Raw genomic sequence first — 7,747 nt, forward strand, 5'->3', positions numbered from 1 at the left:
TAACCCGTTGCCTAACCCTAACCCGTTGCCTAACCCTAACCCGTTGCCTAACCCCAACGCCAACCCTCTTTGCTGCCCACTGAACCACTTTCACTTTTAGTCTCTCTAAGTCTACTTTACCTGCACACCTACCTGTTGCACTTTCAAGTGGGATCCGAGTCCAGATAATGATGAATCATGGCACACCTCTGAGTTAGATTGCACAAGTATTTTTTTATTACAGCACTTTTTCCCCAAGACGTGACTCATACAATTGTATGCACACTACAGCAATGCCTACATGTTGACAAACAAAACATGAATACACTGATCCCATACAATTCCAAGACACCATTTACAAGCGCAGCACCCACGTACTCCATACAATTCCAAGACACCGTTTACAGGCGCAGCACCCGCGTACTCCGTACAATTCCAAGACACTGTTTACAGGCGCAGCACCCGCGTACTCCATACAATTCCAAGACACCGTTTACAGGCGCAGCACCCGCGTACTCCATACAATTCCAAGACACCGTTTACAGGCGCAGCACCTGCGTACTCCATACAATTCCAAGACACCGTTTACAGGCGCAGCACCCGCGTACTCCATACATTTTAAGACATGGTTTACACATAACACATATGTCAGACTCACAAGACAAAGGTCACAAAGCCTCCACATCCCATAAATGACCTTACATTTACACTAACATTGTGTACTGCAACCCACCTCAACAGCAGAGCAGGTCTCAGCCCACCTGAAGTAAATGCAAGCCTCAGACTGGCCGGGAAGGAGTGCAAATGGGCTCTGATGGCCTTGGGCATTGGTTACGGGGTTGGGTTAGCCCTGCGGTACAAACAAACAAAGCAAAGCTAACCCAACCCCGTAAGCAAGGCAAAGCTAAAGCCAATTTGGCTGACATCAATTGATTGCAAAGCTAAAGCCAATTTGGCTGAGATCAATTGACTGCAAAGCTATAGCCAATTTGGTTGAGATCAATTGATTGCAAAGCTAAAGCCAATTTGGGCAAGATAAATTGACTGCACCTGCCAAAATCAGCGCAACTCACAGAATGGCCGCAAAGGGGCGCGAGTCTCAGACTGGCCGGGAAGGAGCGCAAATGGGCTCCGATGGCCTCGGGCATTGGTTACGGGGTTGGGTTAGCCCTGCGGTACAAACAAACAAAGCAAAGCTAACCCAACCCCGTAAGCAAGGCAAAGTTAAAGCCAATTTGGCTGACATCAATTGATTGCAAAGCTAAAGCCAATTTGGCTGAGATCAATTGACTGCAAAGCTATAGCCAATTTGGTTGAGATCAATTGATTGCAATGCTAAAGCCAATTTGGGCAAGATAAATTGACTGCACCTGCCAAAATCAGCGCAACTCACAGAATGGCCGCAAAGGGGCGCGAGTCTCAGACTGGCCGGGAAGGAGCGCAAATGGGCTCCAATGGCCTCGGGCATTGGTTACGGGGTTGGGTTAGCCCTGCGGTACAAACAAACAAAGCAAAGCTAACCCAACCCCGTAAGCAAGGCAAAGCTAAAGCCAATTTGGCTGACATCAATTGATTGCAAAGCTAAAGCCAATTTGGCTGAGATCAATTGATTGCAAAGCTAAAGCCAATTTGGGCAAGATCAATTGATTGCAAAGCTAAAGCCAATTTGGGCAAGATAAATTGACTGCACCTGCCAAAATCAATGCAACTCACAGAATGGCCGCAAAGGGGCGCGAGTCTCAGACTGGCCGGGAAGGAGCGCAAATGGGCTCCGATGGCCTCGGGCATTGGTTACGGGGTTGGGTTAGCCCTGCGGTACAAACAAACAAAGCAAAGCTAACCCAACCCCGTAAGCAAGGCAAAGCTAAAGCCAACTTATTTGCAATGCATTAACTGCAAAGCTAAAGCCAATTTGGTTGAGATAAATTATTTGTAAAGCTAAAGCCAATTGGTTTGATGCAAAATAACTGCACACGCTGAAATTGGTGTGACTCTCAGCATGGCCGTGAGTCTCAAACAGCCTGGATGGAGTGTGAATGGTCTCTGTCCAGCTACAGGATGTCAGTTACGGGATTAGGGTCAGCCACGCTAGCAAACTCAAAGCGAAGGTGACCCAAACCCTTTGATGTGCTATCCCTTGAAATTCTCTGAAAGATTGCAGCCGGCTGCTTGGACGGGTACATTGCTTGCTAGATGAAGAACTAGCTGAACCTCCTGGCCTCATGAGTGCTGCTCGATCGTGTTAAATGCAGCTGGTATGCCATCCTGAGTGCTCTGCAGGCCTGTTCTGTCCAATATCGTCATTGATGACCTGCCTGACGGCATGGAGTGCACCCTTGGTAAGTTTGCTGAGGGCGTTGCATCAGATTAGCACTATGTTTGGAGTTCAGAGCTCATTAGGGTTGGGGTGAAGGTATTAGGGTTAGGTTTATTAGGGTTATCCTCAAAGTGACTGTTAGGGAAGGCCAAGGCAAAGGCAACAACACCCAAGGGAACACCAAAACTGAGGGCAAAGGCATAGACAACAACCAAGGGAAGGCAACGTCAAAGGCAAAGGGAAAGCAAAGGTATGGAGAACACCTCCTCAGAGGGCAGGCCCAAAGAGAGGGCCTCAGAGAACAAAACAGACCAAAGAGAACACCGTGGCAAGGCCAAAATGGAGGGCGAGGTCCATGAGAACGCTGCAGGGAAAGCCGATGCAGGAGGCCAAGGGCAATGGCCAAAGAGAATGCAGCACAGAAGGCCAAAACCAAAGGCCAAAGAGAATGCTGTAGGGAATGCCAAAACAAGAAGGCCAAAGGCAAAGGCCAAACAGAACGCAACAGGGAATGCCAAAACCAAAGGCCAAAGAGATCGTCACAGAGAATGCCACAACAGGAGGCTGAAAGGAGCACGGCAAAGAAGGCCAAGGGCAAAGGTCAAAGAGAACATGGAAGGGAACGCCAAAGAGAATGTGGCAAAGGTGGCCAAGCGCAATGGCCAGGAGAATGTGGCATGGATGGCGAAAACATAAGGCCAAATAGAACACTGCATGGAACACCAGAAGTGATGGCCAAAGAGAACGATGCAGGGAATGCCAAAACCGGAGGCCAAAGAGAATGCCACAAAGAAGGCCAAGGGCAATGGCCAAGAGAACATGACATGGAATGCAAAAACACGAGGGCAAGAGAATGCAGTAGGGAATGCCAAGGGCAAAGGGAAGGAGAACACCGCAGTGAAAGGCCAGAGCCAAGGAGAACGTGCAAAGAATAGGACAGGCAGCCTTCGGGGCACCCTGAAGTGCAGAAAGGAGCTCTGGGAACCCTACCTTGTGTCTCACTCAGTAAGGGGTAAACACTGGTGGGTGTGCATTGTCCTTACCTGCTGGGCAGACAATTACCAGTCAGCAAAGTGGGGTTCCAGGGCATCCCAGGAAATGCAGCTTTCGGTTCCTTGCTGTTCCCGTGAAGACCCGCACATCTCTCCGTGCAGTCGTTACAGAACCCGGGAGTGCTGCAGCTCTCTGCTGCCACCTGTTAAACACAATGCAGTAATGAAGGCGCCGCCCCGCATATGTAGGGCTGCACCCTGTGTGCATTGCTCTATAGGATGACACAAGGGAGTATTGCGAATATAATGAATGCTATGCATAGGTTTGAAGTTACAATTAGCTTAACAATTGTTTTCCACACTATGATTAGGATTAAGGGTACTGTGACAGAAAACAAGCGGCATTATTTTTATTGCAGCATTTAGGTTAAGAGACGTTTTTAATATTAGCTTAATAGTTAGGTTTACATATACACTGTGGGTTAACATAATTATCATTAGAGCTCACATTAAGCTACAGGTTCAGATCAAGATTAACATTCATGCTGCCTCCCAGCCAATCCCAGAGAGCCAAAGAAACAAGGCAAGCAGAACTCCCACGGAAAGCCAAGGCGAAGGGAAGGGCAAAAGCAAGGAGAGCACCCAACAGAAAGCCAAGGTGAGGGCAAGGAGACAGCAGCAGGAAAGGCCAAGGGCAAAGGCCAAGAGAACACAGCAAAAAATGCCAAAACAGAAGGCCGAGGGAACATGGCATGGAATGCTCAGGTCAGGGCAAGGGCTAAGAGAACGTGGCAGGAAGTGCCAAAACAGGAGGCCAAAGAGAACACGGCAAAGAAGGCCAAGGCAGAAGGCTGAGAGAATGCGGCTGGGAACACCAGAACATGATGCCAAAGAGAACGCCGCAGGAAATGCCCAAACAGGAGGGCAAGAGAACATTGCAGGGAACGCCAAAACTGAATGCTGAAGAGAACATGGCAGAAGAAAAACAAGTTCAATAGCCAAGAGAATGTGGCATGGAACGCAAAAACAGGAGGGCAAGGGAATGCCTAGGTAGGGGCCAAGAGAATGTGGAAGGAAATGCCAAGGAAGTGGCCAAGAGAACACGACAAGAAACGCCAAAACAGAAGGGCAAGAGAGCGACTGCAGGGAACGCCAAAACTGAATGCTGAAGTGAATGTGGCCAAGAAAGCCAAGGGCAATGGCCAAGAGAACATGACATGGAATGCAAAAACACGAGGGCAAGAGAATGCAGTAGGGAATGCCAAGGGCAAAGGGAAGGAGAACACCGCAGTGAAAGGCCAGAGCCAAGGAGAACGTGCAAAGAATAGGACAGGCAGCCTTCGGGGCACCCTGAAGTGCAGAAAGGAGCTCTGGGAACCCTACCTTGTGTCTCACTCAGTAAGGGGTAAACACTGGTGGGTGTGCATTGTCCTTACCTGCTGGGCAGACAATTACCAGTCAGCAAAGTGGGGTTCCAGGGCATCCCAGGAAATGCAGCTTTCGGTTCCTTGCTGTTCCCGTGAAGACCCGCACATCTCTCCGTGCAGTCGTTACAGAACCCGGGAGTGCTGCAGCTCTCTGCTGCCACCTGTTAAACACAATGCAGTAATGAAGGCGCTGCCCCGCATATGTAGGGCTGCACCCTGTGTGCATTGTTCTACAGGTGATGCAAAGGAGTATTAGGGATATAATTAATGTTGTTTATAAGTTACTTAATGGGGGTCAGGGGATGGGAGGAAGAAGCGTGGGGGTTTGGGTATCATACAGATTAGGAAACAAATAGCATCTCCTGACAACTGGGATGAGATATCTGGAGATCCTGACCGTAGTCACCCAGAAGAGGACAACCCTTTCTTTTTTATTAACACAAACCCAGATCTGCTGGTGAAACAGAAATGACCGTAAGACCTGTGGGGTAGTTAGTGTAGTCGTGATGTTCCATTACCAGCTCCACAGGCCTCACACCACCGATTAGAGGAGTGCCAACGATCTTTAAACCCCATCGAGTTGCAAACTGAGATCAGAAGAGGGAACATGATTTAAAACACAATAATGATGCCCAGAATGCCCTTAAACAACTCTGCATGGGTGCAATTAACACATGGCACTGTGAATTACAGCCATAAGATGGAATGATGTGGGAGAAGACAAACCACGTTTGGAACTCCAGGTTGGAGATTATGAGGTGGCAACCATGAAAGAGAGAGCAGTGACTCAGCCAGAGAGAAATGGGCTTAAAAAGGGCTGCAAACAGGACCTACAGAATACAGAACCCCTGAACGGAATAGGGCATTAACTGTCAGCATGCCCAGAACTGCAGCGCTCAATCAGCCAACCAGCATTATTAGGACTGATTGAAGCATTCCAGAAGCAAGGGAGCCCTGAAAGGAAGGAATGGACATCAGTCCTTCCATCAGCAGCTCAGGGAACGGGAGAGAACCCCTTCGTCTCCCTTAGGGTGAGACTGAAGGCACCATAAGGACAAACACAGCAGATACAGCTGCTCTACTCCAACTTGGGATCTCCCCAGAAAGGCAGAGCACACAACGCTGCACTAAAGCAAGGATCTCTCACCCCATTTAGAGGGTCCCCCCAAACCCCAAAGGAAGCAGCCTCTACATTCAGATACTGTCCTCATGGCTACCAGCCCTTAAATACGGTCAGGACCCCCAAAAAGAGGAGCTCACAACCCTGAAATTCAAAAAGAACCATTAACCCCATTCCAAGGGCCAATACTCACCCACACCCCAAAAGAAGCAGTTTCCAAGTACAGATGGTTGCCAGCCTCAAAATGTGGCCAGGATCCCCCAAGAAAGGGGGAGATCACAGCCCTCCCATACAAAAGGACTCACCTCAGACCCTCAAGGAAGCACTCCCAAGTTCAGATGCTGCCCCCTTCACTTCCCAGCCCTTAAATGGGGTCTGGGGAGGGGAGGAGCCCAGCTCAGCCCCACCCCACAGCCGAATTGCCATCAGCTGTGCTCGCAGGGCTACGCCTCCCCAGGTGAATGGGAACTGCTGAGTCACGGCCTGAACCACTGATTGATCAGCTGAGGCAGTACTGAATCAGCTGTGGGAGCACAGGTGGAGGCAATCCAGTGTGTGAATAGAAGGTGGAGCCTGGCTACAGCTCTCCCAGACCCCATTTAAGGGCTGACTGCCCCCCCCCCCCCTCCTCCCCTCAAGAAGGATCTCTATTGTAGCTGTGTGGTGTTTGTTATTGGTGTTCCACATCAGGGCATCATATAAAGCAATGGCAGATACAGGCTTGATGTCCTGGTTCTGTGGGCTGCCTTCAGGGGGCATTTTGAGTCTTTGAAAAAGAAGAAAACAGCAGCATTCCTGGAGGACCTGGCAGAAACAGGTGGGCATTTTGTGTATTTACATATGTAAATATAATATATATATTGCTGACTGATTCATTTCACCACAATAATCATTTAACTATAAAGCCTGTAAAATATTGTCAGAACCATGGGTTATCTAAACAAAAAGTACCACGTAACTGCTGAAAAGTGGTGTTTTCAGGGAGAAAATATGTTTTTTTTTTTTAATGGAAGAAAAAGTGGAACTTTGGGGGAGAATATGTGTAATATAACTTAAAAAAGTAGTATTTTTAGGGTGAAAATATGGGACTTTAGGATGAAAAAAGGCATTTTAGAGGCTGTGGTGGGTTAGACAAAATCCACCCAACAAGATGAAGAAATCCCCAGCTGGCAGCTGGGGTTCCTGCTTCAGCCTGGGAAAGCCATCCTCTGTGGCCAAACGCCAACTGCAGCACAATGCCAGGGAGCCCTCAGAAACAGAGGTTGTGGTCCTGGTGGGTAAGAGCGCACATCCAGCTTTCAAAACACTGCTTGTCAGTGCCATAGAATTTATGCTTTCAGTAGGGCTTGTACCACCTTCTAGCGTTCAAGCCCGTGCTTTCAGTTCAGCCCTGTCTTTCTTTCCCAAATGAGTCTCTTGTAAAGTCATGATCTGGACCTGCCGGAGCACACCCCTCTCGTGTCTTTCCCCGAGTAGTTTTTGAAAGACAGGAGATGGGCACCACTGCAATATGTCTCAGAATGATTCCTTCTGACACGTATTATGGACAGAAAAGTACATTTGTGGCTCCAGTGTTGCCTTTGTATCAGCAGGCACACATTTAAACTATTGTAACACTGCAACAGGGTAAAGGTTTTCTTCAAGGGCTTTGGAGTCCAAACAAAAGAGAAAGACAAGCAACAAAAGCACAACAGTTACTTTCAAGACAGTGGTACTACTGATGCTAGAAGCCTATTTGCTTTGTCCTGCTGCCACTACATAACCAAATCTCAAGAACCACTCTCATCATTCAGCTTGTGAAAGTTTGCCACTAACCCTGCGTGTCTACTCCTTCCTAGGTGAACCGAGCCCTTGTCCACCCAGAAGAGCCACAGCAAGTTGGGATGATGCACTGTGTGCTTCCATCAATGGA

General features: G+C 48.6%; 1 long non-coding RNA gene across 1 annotated transcript; it reads right to left on the minus strand.

Moving 5' to 3' along the window:
• Positions 1-206: 206 nt before the first annotated feature.
• On the minus strand, positions 207-6,175 carry LOC124418406. Its single transcript, XR_006939951.1, has 3 exons — positions 6,141-6,175; positions 4,725-4,876; positions 207-3,491 (listed from the first exon to the last, which is right to left on the minus strand). It is a non-coding gene; the product is annotated as an uncharacterized LOC124418406 (long non-coding RNA).
• Positions 6,176-7,747: the final 1,572 nt, after the last annotated feature.

This window comes from Gallus gallus, chromosome 1 (assembly GCF_016699485.2).
Source record: "Gallus gallus isolate bGalGal1 chromosome 1, bGalGal1.mat.broiler.GRCg7b, whole genome shotgun sequence".
NCBI classification, from domain to species: domain Eukaryota; kingdom Metazoa; phylum Chordata; class Aves; order Galliformes; family Phasianidae; genus Gallus; species Gallus gallus.